This window comes from Phyllobates terribilis, unplaced genomic scaffold (assembly GCF_046119375.1).
Source record: "Phyllobates terribilis strain yellow unplaced genomic scaffold, ASM4611937v1 Scaffold_9__5_contigs__length_417890890, whole genome shotgun sequence".
NCBI lineage: Eukaryota > Metazoa > Chordata > Amphibia > Anura > Dendrobatidae > Phyllobates > Phyllobates terribilis.
Window position 1 is genome coordinate 107,720,088 of NW_027362769.1, and position 19,086 is coordinate 107,739,173.

Genomic DNA, 19,086 nt, shown 5'->3' on the forward strand with positions numbered 1-19,086 from the left:
CTCCTCCCATTTAGTTTCATCCCATTGCTTCTAGTCTTTCCTTGTGCAAATGAGAATAAAGATGATCCTTCTACAATGTGACAGCCCTTGACATATTTGTAGACAGCTATTAAGTCTCCTCTCAGTCTTCTTTTTTGCAAGCTAAACATTCCCAAATCCTGCAACCGTTCCTCATAGGACATGGTTTGCAGACCAGTCACCATTCTGGTCGCTCTTCTCTGAACTTGCTCCAGTTTGTCTATGTCTTTTTTAAAATGTGGTGCCCAAAACTGTACACAGTATTCCAGATGAGGTCTGACCAAAGAGGAGTAAAGACCGATAATGACTTCACGTGATCTAGACTGTATGCTTCTGTTAATACATCCCAGAATTGTATTTGCCTTTTTTGCTGCTGCATCACACTGTTGACTCATGTTCAGTCTATGATCTATTAGTATACCTAAGTCTTTTTCACATGTACTGTTGCTTAGCTCTATTCCTCCCATTCTGTATATGCTTTTTTCATTTTTATTGCCCAGATGTAGTACTTTGCATTTTTCCCTGTTAAAAACCATTCTGTTGGTTGCTGCCCACTGCTCCAGTTTATTTAGGTCTTTTTGAATCCTCTCTCTCTCTTCTCTAGTATTAGCTATCCCTCCTAGCTTTGTGTCATCAGCAAATTTAATCAGTTTACCCTCAATTTCTTCATCTAAATCATTGATAAAGATGTTGAACAATACAGGTCCCAGGACGGAGCCCTGTGGTACCCCACTTGAGACATTCATCCATCTGGATGTGAAGCCATTTACAACCACCCTTTGAGTCCGATCACTAAGCCAGTTATGAATCCACCTAACAGTTGCCTGGTCCATTGCATACTTGGTCATTTTTTCAATAAGGATGGTGTGAGATACTTTGTCAAATGCTTTGTTGAAGTCAAGATATACTATATCTACAGCATTTCCCTGATCCACCCAGTCAGTGATTCTGTCATAGAAGGAAATTAAGTTAGTCTGACATGACTTGTTAGTTACAAACCCATGCTGACTCTGGTTAATCACTTCATTCTTATCCATGTACTTACATACATGTTGTTTAATAATTTCTCCCCAATGTTGAGAATGCGAACGGGCACCCTCCCATGACGGACATCAAACACCCCCCGGGCTGTCAAAATGGTGGGCCTGCTGTCTGAGTACACGGGTTCTACCATGGCTTGGTAGTCTCTGCCTCTCAACCCGATTGCAGTCCGACACCAGATCATCATTTCACTTTTGGGAGGCATGGAAATGGGGAATGGGTCACTCATTCTTACGCTACCGATCTCACCACCAGACAGTTCTACCTGCTGCTGTCTCATCAGAGCCTTTATCTCTTTGTTGAGAACTCTCTGTTGGCTGGAACTAGCATTCATCGCCACTAGAGATGAGCGTTGTTCTACTCGAACTGTTCGCCAATCTCAAATTCGAGCTGTTTTGGGCGGTGTTCGAGCCGTTCGGTGAACACGAACGATTTGAGAAAAATTCGGCTGTTCGAGGTTATGTTCGATAACTGTTCGTGCACCAAAATCATAACTGGATTTTTTCTCAGTAATGATGAAAATTAATGTTAATACGCAGTTTGAGTGTACAGCGGGGTGGGGGGAGGGGCAGGGGATGGATCTCTGCAGGAATAATGAAGATCTCCATTTTTTTTTCTCTTTCCCGCATTTACAGTGGGGAGGTGCAATCTGTCAGCCTATCAGCAGCGCACACACGGAGCGAAGTGATTTTTTTCACACAAGCAAGGGCATGTGTCATTGGCAGTGTATGTCACATGTCCTTGCCCTATAAGACCAAGCCATTTTCCCCGTCGCCACCATTTTCTCACTGCTGCAGCTGCGTGTTAGACGGCACCGCTGTTGCTGTGTGCGCTATACCTTGTTAATTTCAAGCCAATTTTCGCACAAATCTACAGATAGCTTGGGAGTAGGGAATAGTTGTGATTGCAGTCCTTTTAAGGACTAGGTTACAGCATTTCCTATGAATTTTATCAGGCAGATCTGTGCTCTTAAATAGATAGATTGTGGGAGTAAAGACTAATTGTAATTGCAGTCCTTTTCAGGACTAGGTTACATCAGTTCCTATCAGTTTTTGCCAGGCAGGTCTGTGCCAGTGCTGTGCAAGTTTTTTTCACAGCATTTGGCTGAATCTAGCAAAGCTAATCCTTTTTGGCCTATTGCAGAGTGTGTTAGTCAGTGGAGTAGCCTATCTGTGTTGCAAGATATACCACCTGTGTATAGAATACCAATTTTTTTACTGCACCTAGTGAAGTAAAATCTTTTGGGCATAGCATCATTCTATTAGTCCATCTATACTGACCTTCATCAGGTTGCAAATTGAATATAATTTTTTTCTGCATCTAGCTCTGAAAAAATATTTGGGCTTCTAGCAGTGTGTGGGACTTGTTCTATTAGTCCATCTATACTGACCTTCATCTGGTTGCAAACTGAATATAATTTTTTTCTGCATCTAGCTCTGAAAAAATATTTGGCCTTCTAGCAGTGTGTGGGACTTTCTCTATTAGTCCATCTATACTGACCTCCATCAGGTTGAAAATTAAAAATAATTTTTTGTCTGCATCTAGCTCTGAAAAAATATTTGGCCTTCTAGCAGTGTGTGGGACTTTCTCTATTAGTCCATCTATACTGACCTCCATCAGGTTGCAAATTCAAAATAATTTTTTGTCTGCATCTAGCTCTGAAAAAATATTTGGCCTTCTAGCAGTGTGTGGGACTTTCTCTATTAGTCCATCTATACTGACCTCCATCAGGCTGCAAATTAAAAATAATTTTTATCTGCATCTACCTCTGAAAAAATATTTGGCCTTCTAGCAGTGTGTGGGACTTTCTCTATTAGTCCATCTATACTGACCTCCATCAGGTTGCAAACTGAATATATTTTTTTTCTGCATCTACCTCTGAAAAAATATTGGGCTTCTAGCTGTGTGTGGGACTTGTTCTATTAATCCATCTATACAGACCTCCATCAGGTTGCAAACTGAATATAATTTTTTTCTGCATCTACCTATGAAAAAATATTTGGGCTTCTAGCTGTGTGTGGGACTTGTTCTATTAGTCCATCTATACTGACCTCCATCAGGTTGCAAACTGAATATAATTTTTTTCTGCATCTAGCTCTGAAAAAATATTTGGCCTTCTAGCAGTGTGTGGGACTTTCTCTATTAGTCCATCTATACTGACCTCCATCAGGTTGCAAATTCAAAATAATTTTTATCTGCATCTACCTCTGAAAAAATATTTGGCCTTCTAGCAGTGTGTGGGACTTTCTCTATTAGTCCATCTATACTGACCTCCATCAGGTTGCAAACTGAATATATTTTTTTTCTGCATCTACCTCTGAAAAAATATTTGGCCTTCTAGCAGTGTGTGGGACTTTCTCTATTAGTCCATCTATACTGACCTCCATCAGGTTGCAAACTGAATATATTTTTTTTCTGCATCTACCTCTGAAAAAATATTGGGCTTCTAGCTGTGTGTTGGACTTGTTCTATTAATCCATCTATACAGACCTCCATCAGGTTGCAAACTGAATATAATTTTTTTCTGCATCTACCTCTGAAAAAATATTTGGGCTTCTAGCTGTGTGTGGGACTTGTTCTATTAGTCCATCTATACTGACCTCCATCAGGTTGCAAACTGAATATAATTTTTTTCTGCATCTAGCTCTGAAAAAATATTTGGCCTTCTAGCAGTGTGTGGGACTTTCTCTATTAGTCCATCTATACTGACCTCCATCAGGCTGCAAATTAAAAATAATTTTTATCTGCATCTACCTCTGAAAAAATATTTGGCCTTCTAGCAGTGTGTGGCACTTTCTCTATTAGTCCATCTATACTGACCTCCATCAGGTTGCAAACTGAATATATTTTTTTTCTGCATCTACCTCTGAAAAAATATTGGGCTTCTAGCTGTGTGTGGGACTTTTTCTATTAATCCATCTATACTGACCTCCATCAGGTTGCAAACTGAATATATTTTTTTTCTGCATCTACCTCTGAAAAAATATTGGGCTTCTAGCTGTGTGTGGGACTTGTTCTATTAATCCATCTATACAGACCTCCATCAGGTTGCAAACTGAATATAATTTTTTTCTGCATCTACCTCTGAAAAAATATTTGGGCTTCTAGCTGTGTGTGGGACTTTCTCTATTAGTCCATCTATACTGACCTCCATCAGGTTGCAAATTCAAAATAATTTTTTGTCTGCATCTAGCTCTGAAAAAATATTTGGCCTTCTAGCAGTGTGTGGGACTTTCTCTATTAGTCCATCTATGCTGACTTCCATCAGGTTGCAAATTAAAAATAATTTTTATCTGCATCTAGCTCTGAAAAAATATTTGGCCTTCTAGCAGTGTGTGGGACTTTCTCTATTAGTCCATCTATACTGACCTCCATCAGGCTGCAAATTAAAAATAATTTTTATCTGCATCTACCTCTGAAAAAATATTTGGCCTTCTAGCAGTGTGTGGGACTTTCTCTATTAGTCCATCTATACTGACCTCCATCAGGTTGCAAACTGAATATCATTTTTTTCTGCATCTAGCTCTGAAAAAATATTTGGCCTTCTAGCTGTGTGTTGGACTTGTTCTATTAGTCCATCTATACTGACCTCCATCAGGTTGCAAATTGAATATAATTTTTTTCTGCATCTAACCCAGCCAATAGTTTTAGCCTAATACCACAGTTTGGCCACTCAGCTCTGCTCGGTTCCCATCCATTGTTTTTTTGTGCAAACAACTCCAGAGTTGTGAATTAGTTAACCACCAAAATGAGTGGAAAAAGGCCTGCTGCTGGTGGAAAGGGGAATAGGCGTGTTGGGAAGGGGAAAAATGGTTGTGTCTGTGGGGTAGGTGTTAAAGCAACAGTAACATCTGCAGAAGAAAGACCATCTTCCAGCCAAACTAAAATGTCTACTTCTTTTAGCGGACAATGTGATAAGATCCCTTTCTTACGGCCACGGCAATCGCTACAAATTCCAGATGAGGCACAAAAACAGCAGGTGCTTCAACGGATATCAAGTGCTCCTTTAAGTGGGCTCTCCTCCACATCAATTTCAACATCACAAATACTCCAGTCCTCAAAGGTGTCACCCCAATCGCACTTGCTTCCTCACAGCTCCCAAATCTCCAGCTGCCCGTCTGAGTATGAGGTAGAACAGATGATTGAGTCTGCAGAGCTGTTTTCTCATACTATAGCCTGGGAATCAGAGGTCGACTCCAGCGCTTCTGTGAATCCAGACGAGGAAATGATCTGCACTGATGCCCAGAATCTTTATGAGTCGGATCCAGGACCAGACGCAGAAGGTTCTGACCATAATGTAGACCCTCATTCCCAAACTGTAACTCCTGTTGGTGGAGACAATGAGGAAGACGATGATGAGACTCAAATACCTGATTGGAGCGACAACTTTAGTTTTTTGTCAGGGCAGGAACAGGTTGGCTCTGAGGACGACGGGTGTGATAACGCACAGGGTGATGATGATGAGGTTGGAGATCCCACTTACTGTCAACCCACAGTCAGCCAAGAGATGAGGTCAGCAGATGAGGTGGAGGAAGATGCTAGTGACGACGAGGTCAGGTTGCGCCTTCCTGGACAGAGACGTAGTACTGGAAGCACGTCAACAACTGCATCCTCAAACACAACTCTGCCTCTCACCACAAGTCGTGGTGGCTCTTCAGGTCGCATGGGTGCTAAGCCTTGCATAGCCTGGGCATTTTTTCAGATCGATAAAGATGACCCAACTCGTGTTATCTGTAACATTTGTCAGCAAAAGCTAAGTAGAGGCCAAAAAATACATAGTTTGAGTACTTCATGCATGAACCGGCACATGGACATGAAGCATAAGTTGCAGTGGGAAGCTCAGTGTGCTACAATGCGGCCTAGCCGGCCGGGCCAACCACCGTCTGCCATATCTTGTGCATCCGCGGCCTCTTCATCCTCTGTGACTGGGGGGACAGCGTTCACACCTGTTTTGGGGCGCAGACCTGCTACCTCTTTACCCGCAACAGCCAGCGTGATTGGCAGGTCATCATTTTCTTTGGAGGTGGTAACACCAGCTGGTGTTGAGCGCTGTCCGACATCGATAGCACAACCTTTGGATCAAGGCAACCTAACATGTCCGCCTGCATCTTCCTCACAGACCGGCAGTTTGCCGGGGACACCCTTATCAACCCCGTCTAAGCACAATAGCCAGCCCTCGGTCCCTCAGATGTGGACAAGTAAAAGAGCATTTCCTCCTAGCCATGAGAAAGCTAAGAGGTTGAATTTCACCATCTGCAAGCTCTTGGCTACAGAAATGCTGCCTTTCCGCCTGGTGGACACAGAGGATTTTCGAGACCTTATGTCCGTCGCAGTGCCCCAGTACCAGATGCCCAGTCGGCACTACTTCTCAAAGAAAGGTGTGCCTGCGCTCCACCAGCATGTCGCACACAACATCACCGCTTCTTTGAGAAACTCTGTGTGTGACAGGGTGCATTTCACCACAGACACTTGGATGAGTAGGCATGGACAGGGGCGTTACATGTCGCTGACTGGGCACTGGGTAACTATGGTGACAGCAGGACAAGGGGCTGCTGTCCATGTCTTGCCGTCCCCACGAGTTGTGCGTCAATCCTCTTTATGTCAAAGTTCCTCCACTGCTTCTGCCTCCTCAATCTCCTCTCGGTCTTCCACCTGCACCCAAAGCCTGTCTGGTCATGCCACAAGCTTTCTAACTGCGCAGAAGGGATCCTGCACACCTCCTTACTATGCTGGCAGTAGGGCTCAACGTCATCAGGTGGTTTTTACTTTGAAATGTCTGGGAAATGTGAGTCACACAGCTGAGGAGTTGTGGTCAGCTCTAGAGAACCAATTTCATGAATGGTTGTCTCCAATGGACCTGAAACCAGGGAAGGCCGTGTGCGACAATGCTGCAAACCTGGGTGCGGCCCTTCGCCGGGGCAATGTCACACACGTGCCTTGTATGGCTCACGTGTTGAACCTGGTTGTCCAGCAATTTTTAGCCCACTATCCCAGACTAGATGGCCTTCTGCAGAGGGCACGGTCGCTGTGTGCTCACTTCCGCCGTTCGCATCCCGCAGCTCAGCGACTTACATCTCTACAGAAGTCGTTGGGCCTGCCACTTCACCGGCTAAAATGCGATGTGCCTACCCGGTGGAATTCAACTCTGCACATGTTGCAGCGACTGTGGCAGCACCGACAAGCCCTGGTGCAATACGTTCTGACGTATAGCCTGGGCCAACGAGATCCAGAGGTGGGGCAAATCACGCTGGAGGAGTGGTCTCAGATCAGGGACCTATGCACCCTTCTGCACAGTTTTGAAATGGCGACGAAGATGTTTAGTGCTGACGATGCCATTATCAGCATGACTATTCCGGTGATTTACATGCTGGAGCACATGTTAAGCAGAATTCGGAGTCAGGTGGTGGCACAAGAGGAGGTGGAGGAAGTAGAGGAGGAGGAGTTGTATGCGGAAGGGCTAACATCTGCAAGGTCCAGATGGTCGGCAGCACCAAGGCGGCAGGCATGTGAGGGTGGGGGAGATGGTTTTACCAGGGTGCATGGTAGCAGCCAAACTAGTGAGGAAGGTGCAGGAGCCCAGGAAGAAGTGGAGGACGAACTGATGGAAGACTCATCAGATGAGGGAGACCTTGATCACATTTCTGTTGTGCGAGGTTGGGGGGAGAGGACAGAGGAAGGAAGCATGATTGTTACCTCGCCATCAACACAACAGGGACTTGGTGCTCCTGGATGCGCAACACACATGAGTGCCTTCTTGCTGCACTACCTGCAACATGACCCTCGAATTGTGAGAATTAGAAATAATCCTGACTACTGGGTTGCCACACTGTTAGATCCCCAGTACAAAAGTAAATTTGCAGAAATTATTCCTGCCATAGAAAGGGATGCACGCATGCAGGAGTATCAGCAGAGTCTGTTGCAGAATCTTACATGTGCTTTTCCACAAAACACCAGTGGTGCACGTAGTGAATCTCACAGTTCCAACTTGCCAACCGTGGGACCGTCAAGTGTTCAGCACTCAAACCGTAACAGAACCACAGTATCTGCTGGTAACATCAATTTCGCGGAATCATTTCACCACTTTTTTAGCCCATCCTTTGCAAGGCCACAGGAGACAAGAAGTCTGACACATAGTCAACGCCTAGAGACGATGGTACAGGAGTATCTCCAAGTAAACATTGAAGCCATGACTGTGTCACTGGACCCTTGCTCTTTTTGGGCTTCCAATCTGGATAAATGGCCAGAGCTAGCCACTTACGCCTTGGAGATCTTGTCATGCCCCGCAGCCAGCGTTCTGTCTGAACGTGTGTTCAGTGCTGCTGGTGGTGTGCTGACAGATAAGCGCACGCGGCTCTCCACTGATAATGTAGACAGACTCACGTTCATAAAGATGAACAAATCATGGATCCGAAACGACTTTTCTACCCCTGTGTCATCCTGGGGAGAGTAAAATCTTGATGATTGGTTAAAATCACCCTACCAACCGTTTTAAGCTTTCAAATTACTAATCATGTTTATCTGTATCTTGGCTGGAAAATAATTTGGGCTTTGTAGCAGTGTGCAGCACTGATTCTATTAGGCCATCTATAATAAGCTCCACCAGATTTAAAATTACTAATCATGTTTATCTGTATCTTGACTGGAAAATAATTTAGGCTTTGTAGCAGTGTGCAACACTGATCTTATTAGGCCATCTATACTAAGCGCCACCAGATTTAATAATTTTTAGCTGCATCTAGCCCGGAAAATAATTTTGGGGGTCCGAGATGCGCAACACACATAAGTGCCTTCTTGCTGCACTACCTGCAACATGACCCTCATATTGTCAGAATTCGAAGTAATCATGACTACTGGGTTGCCACACTCTTAGATCCCCCAAACTTTTCGATCAACCTTTTCAATTTAATAAAGACCAAAAAAATGGTCATTTTTGCAATTATAAGCATTAGCTGGTTATTAGAAACTGAAATCAAACAGTTTTCAACTCAAAACTTTATTCTAGGTGATGTTACATTTTCACATAGGACCCCTTGTTCGAAAGGAGCTTTTGAACTCTCTCGTCCATTGAATTTGTCAGGTTTTGGATGGTTTCTGCTTCAATTGTTTTGCATGAGGACAGAATACCCTCCCAGAGCTGTTGCTTAGATGTGAACTGCCTCCCGCCATCATAGACACTCCTTTTGATGATGCTCCAGAGGTTCTGAATGGGGTAGAGGTCAGGGGAGCATGGGGGTCACACCATAAGTTTGTCCCCTTTTATACCCATATCAGCCAGAGATGCAGATGTGTTATGTGCAGCATGAGATGGTGCATTATCATGCAAAAAAATGATCTTGCTGTGAAATACACGGTTCTTCTTCTTGAACCATGGCAGGAAGTGCTGTTTGAGAAAATCCACATACATTATGGAGTTCATCTTTAGCACCTTTAGGGATCCTAAAGGGGCCGACAATCTCTCTCCCCATGATTCCAGCCCAAAACATTACTCCACCTCCTCCTTGTTGGCGCTGTAGCCGTGTTTGCGTGGGGTGTCCATCAACCAGCCATCCTCCACTCCATCCATCTGGACCATCGAGCGCTTCACGGCACTCATCCGTGAACAAAACAGTTTTGAAATCAGTCTTCATGTAATGTTTGGCCCACTGGAGCCGTTTCTGCTTGTGTGAAGTGGATAGAGGAGGTCGACAGGATGGCGTATGCACAGCTGCAAACCTCTGAAGGACCCTGCATCTTGTTGTTCGGGGGACGTTGGAGGCACCAGCAGCTTCAAAAACTTGTCTGCTGCTATGACAAGGCTTTTTTGCCGCTGCTCTTTTAACCTGACGTAATTGCCTGTAGGAAAGAGTCCTCAATTTGCCCTTATCAGCACGCACACATGTGTACTGTGAATCAGCTACATACTTCTTGATTGCCAAGACACTTCATCCTGATCATCGCACAATGTTGATTGTAGTCATGCCTTGACCTAAACACTTCACAATTTGTTGCTTCTCAGCAGCCGACACATCCTTTTTCTTTCCCATTTTGGCAGAAAATGTAGGCTGCTTAATAATGTGAGACAGCCTTCTTAAGTAGTCTTCCCTTTCATTGGACACACCTGCCAAACTAATTAGCACAGGTGTCTGCAATTGCTTACAGTGATATAAAGAGCCCTGACACACATCACCATCAAAGAGTTTAACTGACAAACAAACAAATTCTTCCCTTATCACTCCTAAACACTTTTTGCATAATAATTTGGAACACAGTGTACATGTGCTTTTCCACAAAACACCAGTGGTTCACGTAGTGAATCTTACAGTTCTAACTTGCCAACCGTGGTCTGTATGGAGTTGTTCAATAAAGGGCCCAAAATTAAGATAACATAGATGGGAGAGGTCTCTATGAATAGGAATTCCTAAGTATTTGATACCCTGTGAGGGCCAGGCAAAGGGAAAGTTGGACTGGATGGAATCCTGTATGGATTTGGGGAGGGAGACATCGAGGGCCTCAGACTTCGCTGCATTGATTTTAAAATTTGACCATGTAACAAAGTGATCTATTTCAGCCATAACAGCATGGATGGATATATGTGATTGAGTGATATATACTAGGACATCATCAGCAAATAGAGAGCACTTGTACTCGGTGCCTCCCACCTCAATCCACCTAATATTGGGGTTATGGCGAATTGATGAGAGCAGGTGCTCCGTCACTAGGATGTATAAGAGAGGGGACAGAGGACATCCCTGCCTTGTCACATTGGTGATTGTGAAAGGTGATGAAAATGTTCTGATGCACCCCCTGGGCCTTGGGACACCCGGAGCCGGACCCTTTTTGGTGGATGCTGGTGGTTGTAGTCTTCGTGGCGGCGACCCAGTTCCGTGGCTCAGGGTGGTCAAACCAGTGGCGGAACTATTTATGTGGTTTTGATGTTTAAATGTCCGACTACGCCACCCGTGGATTGCGGTCAGAGTGAACCGCCGCTGCAGGGCAGACCGCTGAGGCTGGTGTTGTGGGTGCAGCAGAGCGTAGCATAACTCCCCACGGGAGGAGTATAGCCTCAGGGCAGTGTATGCGGAGGATGGGGGTGATGGTGCAGGGCAGCAGCAGTAACGACACGGAGTCAGTGATGCAGTCCAGGGCCTTTACTCACAGTTCTTATTATCCAGACCACGTCTGCAGGTAACGGCTGCCCACGTCGTACTGTGCTCACCAGGTGAGGGGCTCAGACAACTCCCAGATAACTTTGGAGCACTTCACAGGACCTCCTTTGTGTGTCCTTTGTCTGGCCTTTCTTACCAACCCTTCTGTCCGGCTGCCTCGGGCCTCCTCTTGGTAAACTTGGCGCCAGTTTCCCTGACTCTATGTGCTGCCCTCCTAGCGGGTGTAGCGAGGGGCTGCGCCACATAAAATGTCACAGCCTCCGGTTTCTAGCTGAGGGTCGTTTCCTGCCTCCACTAGTTTCGGGGACCGGTCTCCCCCTTTGGCCTGACCCCTCCACGCAGGTGGATTCAGGCGTCCGGTGGCGACTCGCCTGTCCGCACCCCTGGGATCCCTTCGTTCCTCGTTCCTGGAGCCTTCTCCGCTCCTCTTCTTTCCTTCTCCCTCTTCCAGGCCTGGGCCTCTGTTACTAGGCCCGCCTCCGGAGCAGCGCTCATGCAGAGCCCCTGCTCCCTGCCACTTCTGCTCAGACTTCTCTGCACTGAACTAAGATGGTGCCCACCTTTTATACTCCCTTCTCAATGCACCCAGGAACTGCTTCCTCCCTGCTCCTGCATTACAGGGTTCCCCTTCCTCAGTGTTCCCTCCCCCCACTCCAGCCAGGGACAGGGACTGTCGTGCCCATCTCAGGGGCATATTGGTCGCCCTGCCCCACGACAATGTGGTGTAATGCATGCAGGTGTCGGGTCCTGATCCACACTCCATCCTTACCTGAGAGTGAGATATCACACCTCTGGGTGAGGTGCAATACCTCTGTAGCAACCGAGCCCTCAGGGTGCTACAGTTCCATTTATCTTCAGCCTAGGTGATGTATTGTGATACAGTGCCGTGATTTTGGCTATAAAAGGGTCCCCTAGACCCCTACCCCAAGCTTTTTAAGAGAATCATATATGGCGTGCCAGGAGACTCTATGGAATGCTTTCTCAGCATCCAACGAGAGTATCTAATTACAAATTTTTAACTGCATCTAGCCCAGGAAATACTTTGTGCCTAGTAGCAGTGTCTGCTAGTCAGCGGATTATCCCGGCTGTTAAGCAAGCTACACCACCTGTAGTTTGGACACTTAATTTTTTCAAAGGAAATGCTTCGGGACCACGGGATACTCAGTGAAGAGCATCAGGAGGCACCCCAAGGCATAGGGGCTGGGACTGGCAGTAGGATGCCTTGCGGTGGACAGCCGAGCTCGATCCTTATAAAAGCTTTTTAACTGCAGCAGCTTTAGTGGATGCTACTGGAGCTGGAATTACGCGGCTGCTGGCATGAGACTTGCCCTCCAATAGATCCTTGTAAATGGATTTAAAGTGTATTCATTCAAATTAGAGAGACAATTTAAATGAAAAAGTTTAGAGCTGCCTCCACCACAGGGGGGCTCGCTCGACCCACCAGCGAACAGGCACCAGTATTGGGAGAGGGGGGCTGGCCGTCAGGGTTCACCGCGGCTCTGGCACAAACCCGGCGACACGGAGGTGGCACGGGCAGGAGCGGACTGAACGTGTCGGCTTCTCACTTTTTGGATTTTAGAAGGGCATGACATGCCTATATCTGTGTCTCCCCCTCCTTTTACTCCTCCACCTCTTTTCTTTTCGCATGACTATATGTACTTGTCACTTTTCCATGTGTTAGTTGTGTCTTCTGAGCAGTTTGTCAGCTTTTGCACACCTTTGAATTGTTTTCTATGTGTTTTCTATGTGTTTCTATGTGTTTTTGTTTGCCTGCCATTGGTTTTAACGGTGTTCGAAGGTGTTCGACGAACAGTTCAACGAACAGTTCGGCGAACACACGGGTGTTCGACGAACCGAACCGAACTCGAACACTACGGGGGTGGCTCAACACTAATCGCCACCTGCTGCAAAATCATAATTACTTCTGAAAGACAGTTTTCATTCACGTTAGTACCCACAGTTATTTTAGGGTGACTCTCACGGCGATCAATGTCCACAATGATCACTCCCTGTGCTGGCAGTTCAACCTTACCAATCTTGATGGTCATCTCTCTGAACCCCACTTGCGGCACAGGTTGGCCATTGCTGGCGATGATGCTTAAGTCATCGTCTGGATAACGGGTTATATCCGCGTCATTCCAGTACCGCTTGAAAAGTACATAGGGGATGGTAGTCACTTGAGACCCTGTGTCCAGCAGTGCACTCATGGGGATACCGTCCAGCACTACTGGTAAGACCGGGCGTCCCCCCACGTACTTATCACACCAATTAGACGGGCCTGATGACCTTATGCCTGGGGGTTGGCCCTCTGCCCCAGGTCGGGCCCATTTAAAGTACAGTACCTTGCTAGGTGTCCTGGCTGACTGCAACGGCGGCAAATCGGCTGTCCATCCTCAGTGTAGCGGTCGGCGGGCCTCCCTCTGAACGGCGGGATCCTCCTCTGTCGACGTCACGGGACATCCTCCGGACTGGAAGCCAGCTTGATGGGTCCTGACGGGTCCACCTGTAACGACTGTACGGTCCTGGTCAATGCAGCAACACTTCTGGTTAGTTCCTGGACTTGATGGTGCAGGTCTGCAGGCGGGGATGGGCTTGAGACCTGTGCATCAGCCCCCACAAGGTCTGCAGGGTAGGGCGCCGCCCCCTGGTGGTAAGTAATGGCAGGGCGCCGGGAAGTTACAGCGCCACTTGGTGGGGGTTCTCGGAGCACCCGGATGGCCCTATCCTTGAACTGCGCAAAAGTCAAATCGGGGTTCTGTAGGGCCATGAGGTGCAGCTGGGTCCTGTGGGCGCTGGACAGCAGACCTTCTATGAACTGGTCAGTTAACAGCTTATCGGTGTCCTGCACGCTACCAGGGTCAGCTTGTTTGATAGCTTTCAGGGCTTCTTGCAGGTTCAAGGCATAGTCTCTGATACTATCCTGGGCTCGCTGCTTACAGCCATAGAACCGCATTTTAATTTCTGCTGAGGTACGGGTATCAAAGGTACTCCGCAGCCGGGTCAGAATGTCCTTTACAGTCCTTTTCTCCTCATCTGACCATGATTTCACTTCCCGCTGGGCGGCATCGGTTAGCTGCCCAGTCAGAATGCTCACTTTCTGTTCTTCTGTCAGGGGATAAACTTTAAATAAACTGTGCAGTCTTTCCTTAAAGTCAGTTAACGTATGGGATTCCCCTGAGTATTGGGGCAGCCAGGCTGCTCCGGGGATGTAGAGCATGGAGAACGGCATCACCGCTGCTGCAGCCACGCTGGTGGTAGAAGGCCCCTCCGCGTCCATCATCTTCCTCCCCCCTAGTTAAGCGTGGCCTTCCTTCCAACGATTCTCTTCTGTAGGCAGCGGCTCCGCTGGTGCTGCTCCGGACGAGGACCTTGCGTCGCATCCTGGTGACGTCAGCGTCACTCTCTCTCCCTTCCAGGACCTTGCGCAGCGTCGGTGCGTAGGGCGGAGCTTCAGGTCTCTCGCGGTTTGGACGTCCATGCCCCTCTTCTTCCCGCGTGGAGTCCTGCAGATGGCGTCCGATGGCGGGAAACTGCTGAAGATGGCGGGAGACGGCTGAAAATGGTGGGAAACGGCTCCGGATGGCAATAAACCTCTTTTTAAGGTACGTGTAGAGTCTTTTTCAGGCACGCAATACCCGTGGCGGGTTGGTCACAATCCTGCCGACTACGCCAAAGCTGACTCGCCCCCTGGGCCGTGGGGCACTCGGAGCCAGGCAACAGGGCAATAATGGGGGTAGTAGTGGCAACCTGGTCCGTGGCTCAGGGTGGTCAGACCAATCGTTGTGGCAGTCTATTTGTAGGGTTTTAAATGTCCGACTGCGCCACCCGTGGATTGCGGTCAGGGTTAACCGCCGCTGCAGTGCAGACCGCTGGGGCAGATGTAGGTGTGCAGCACTAAGTAGTATAACTCCCCATGGGAGTAGTGTGGCCCCAGGGCAGTATATAGATGGATGATGGAGGGGATGATTCCGATCGCAATAGCCAGGAGACGGAGGCCTCTTAAACAGTTCAGGGTCTTTATTAGAACAGGTGAGACGACCCAAAAACAGTCCAGGCTAGGAGGAGTCCTGGATGTCTGAGAACAAGTGGGAAGCTGCCCCTGATCAGGGTGAGGGTGAAGGCCTACCGTATTCTCTGCGCTCTTTCTGGCTATTTCCCTCCTGGTGGTGTAACAGCCCACGTTCCTGAGCTCGGCGTGTCTTCTCGCCCGTATGGCTTGCAACTTGGGTTCCTTTCTATTCTTGGCCTGGTGCTGCTTTGCTGGTCCCTTCTGCTGTGGCGGAACCTCCGGGCTTCTTAGGCCAAGGGACATACAATCCCGTGCAGACTGGTTATTTGTTGTAGGACTTGGAATCCTCACAGCCTCGGACACCAAAGTCCGGTAGTTCAGTTTCTCTCTCAGCCAGGACAGGCTTCCCTCGCCTTCCGTCCCTGGCTTGTGGCTCCTCTACTGCCACTCGTCCTCCTCAGCCTCAGCTGAACTGGCTCTCCCTTCTCTGGGACACTTATCACTCCAGAGACAGGTCGTCCAGAACTCTCTAACCCTGCCCCCAGTTCCAGCTTTTATAGGGGCAGCCTGCTCCCCCTACTCGCCTGGGACAGGAGGTGCTGCATGCTAATGGTCCCTGACCAGAGAACCTCCCCCTTGCTCTCAGACACAGCTTTATTATACATTTGTGGCATCCAGGCCAGGGTGACACACATTCGAGCCATGTTTTTCATAGAGAGCACTAGTAAAGTCTATGGTGCTGTTCACATATTTAATTTTTTTTGCAGACCAAGTAGTCAACACAAAATCTCAGAGACATGTACGATATTGATCCGAGTGTTGGATTAAAATCATCAAACTGGCATTGCAATTCTATGAGTCTGAAAAAATATCAGATAGCTCTGGCATGCCATCCGAGTCCAGACTGTTTTTCATGGACTCTAGGTAGAAAAAGGTAGACTTTTTATTTTTCTCATTGGAGAAATAATTATGAAACTTTGACCAAATTTGTATGACACACAGATAAAAATGTGAACAAAATCACTTAGGAAGCTAGAATAATAAAATAATAATAATCATTTTATTTCTATACTGTAGCGCCAAAATATGCCGCCGCACTGACAGTGACTGGCAAGCCTCTGCCGATACTCGCATGCAGGCGGTGGCTTGTCAGTCATTGTCAGAGGGTGGGTAGAAGCCGCTGGGAACCCGCCTGTTTATTTATTTTTAGAGCACCATTGATTCCATTGTGCTCTAAAAAGAAATAAATAATAATAAATAACTGGTTGATATCTGAAAAAGTATGTTCTATTAGAAAGTGATAAAAGAGCAGAAAACACTGAAGATCAGTAGGTCTCTAATATTAGTCACTCCTGAGTCCTCCCACCAGGAAGAGTCTTCAAAAGATAAACTGTTCCAAGCCTTCCATACCTTCCATAAAGGGGGTGTCTATGTAATTATACACTTTTTTTTTGCCTCAGTCACATTATTGGCCCTTTTTTTTGTATGGGAAATTATTTATTTTTTAATATGCCTGGAGGTTCCAATACTGACCACAAAGACCTAATATCTAATTAATCAGCTAGATAACTCTTGGGAGCTAAGACAACATCTGGGACAATTCATGGACCCATGTATTTACATCAAACCTGTCAGGAAATTCATGCTGTCTAAACCAGGGGCTGTATTAATCAGAAAATGGCTGCGTTATTACAGTCGTATGTTTTACTCTGAAATGCTGCTACTCTTCTGGGAAAACATATTTGAGGGAAAATCTGGAGAGGGATCATGTGTCTTGGATGACTTATACGAGGTCGGTCCACCGCAGCTTCTCCCTGCCCTGCTGCCATAGACTGACAGGCCTCTCTCCATACACACACATTGTGAGGGACCTGCCAGTCCAAGGGAGCAGGTTAGAGAGAAGTCTCCAGGAACTTACTTTGTACTAGTAAACAAGACTTGGCACTCCAAATGAGTAATTTAAATATTTTTTTTTTTCATTTCAGTGCAGCACAGGTGAGAAAACAGACGTTTCGGTCAGCGAGACCTTCATCAGCATGTGCAGACTGTGTAGGTAGAGGAGAGTTAATATGGACGCAGTGTCCCAATCAAAGAGGGGAACGCCCCATGAGGAAAGTGGTGCAGGAGGCAAGGCATAGAACGCGGTGTCCACCGCTTGTCCAGGAGCTGCCATGTGAGGAATGCCTAAGAAACATACATTCCTCACATGTATTAAAGCTGTCAAACAGTTGCAAATCATGCACACAGGGAGACTGGAACATAACACCCGAGCACGCTGAAGATACTCGGTGTTCACCCGAGCATGCTCGTAAATCTCGAGTAACGAGCATGCTCGCTCATCACTACTCTCCATCCCACCTCCTGGAAGTATATGAGCATCCACAACTGCTATTCTGTGCAGGGCTCACAAAAGTCACTATCTGGAGACATGCACAAAGTTTTCAGACAGCCGTGAGCCACATGTGGCTCCGAAGCCACAGGATGGAGAACCCTGAACTACAAGGTATAGGGGAAGATTGTGAGGCTTTAAGTTGGTGGAACAGAGGGCACAGAACCCTCACTCCCTGTCACTTTATACAATATGTACCATAATTAAAGGAACAACATTTTTTTTGCTTCAATTTTTATTTATTCCTAAACAGTAAAACACTTATAAAAAATATATAGAAAAAACAATTATAGTATAATATATAATATATATCTAAACATCATAATATCTAAAAAGGGTGTATAGATGGTTCCTTGCACTGGCAATGCTGTCCAGTGAAATATTGCCACAGAAAAGGCTTCACCCAGTTGACTCGCTGCTTCTTTTCTGTGTGAGCAGTTGATCATTGAGGGGATCACTGCTGGCAATGAATTCCATTAGAGGTACACAAGGCTTCTCCATGTGCCAAGTGCAAATATTGTAACTGGTGGGTGGTATTGCATATTGGGGTCACTGGTTATTAGCCAAATCTCCCCATAGTTCTCCAGATATGCACGGGCCAGAAACTCTGGTTGGCTGTTTATGTGCCTGCAGAGAGGACAGGTGTTGTTGTCCATTAGCCATCTTCCAATACAGGTACGATGGAAAAAGTGGGAGCACTCCATGTAGCTGACTTCATCCCCAGTTGCAATGTCATCCAGACAGATGGTGCAGGTTTCAAGTGGGTCCTGGGCCGATCTTAAGGAGGTAGGGAGTAACAGCATGGTTGAATTCACCACTTCAAGCTGAGTGTTAATGGGGAATGGGTTCCTGTCTTCAGACCTTTCTGGTGGTGGTGGTGGTCTTCTTCGTCGCTGCCTCCTAGAATTTACAGGAGCTATCTCCATCCTCCTTTGGCGGGCAAACCTGCCCCTTGTCCTGTGGGCGATAGGGGAATCTGCCCTGCTCTGCTGCAATGTTCCTGTGTGAAAAAGACAAACAACACACATATAAGGACTTTCTCCTGTAGAATATTATCCCCCTATAAGGAATACATATTTTAGAGACCTGTATATGGATATATTAGTGGCTTTTTATGTCTTTCCCCATTTTACCTGATGTAGATGGCCTTACAATGCCATTTGGTAAAGGCTCTTCTGGGACATGGGGAGTATTAGAATTGTCCTGTGAAGCCATGTTCTTCTTATCTGGCCAAGATGTTGAAAATGTCTTGGCCTTGAAGATGCTGGAGAACTCCGAGCCGAAGAATTCTTCAGCACAAATGCTCAAAAAATATTTCTGGTCTTTGTCAAAAACCAACGAAGTTAAAAGCGGTACTCACTAGAGATATCTCTCCTACGTGAATGCACCGATCAACACTACAGAACCCCCTCTAACAGCCGAGGCAATTATTATGTCACAATGTCATTACCTCACATTCCATGTTCCGTGTTCCATGATGTGTC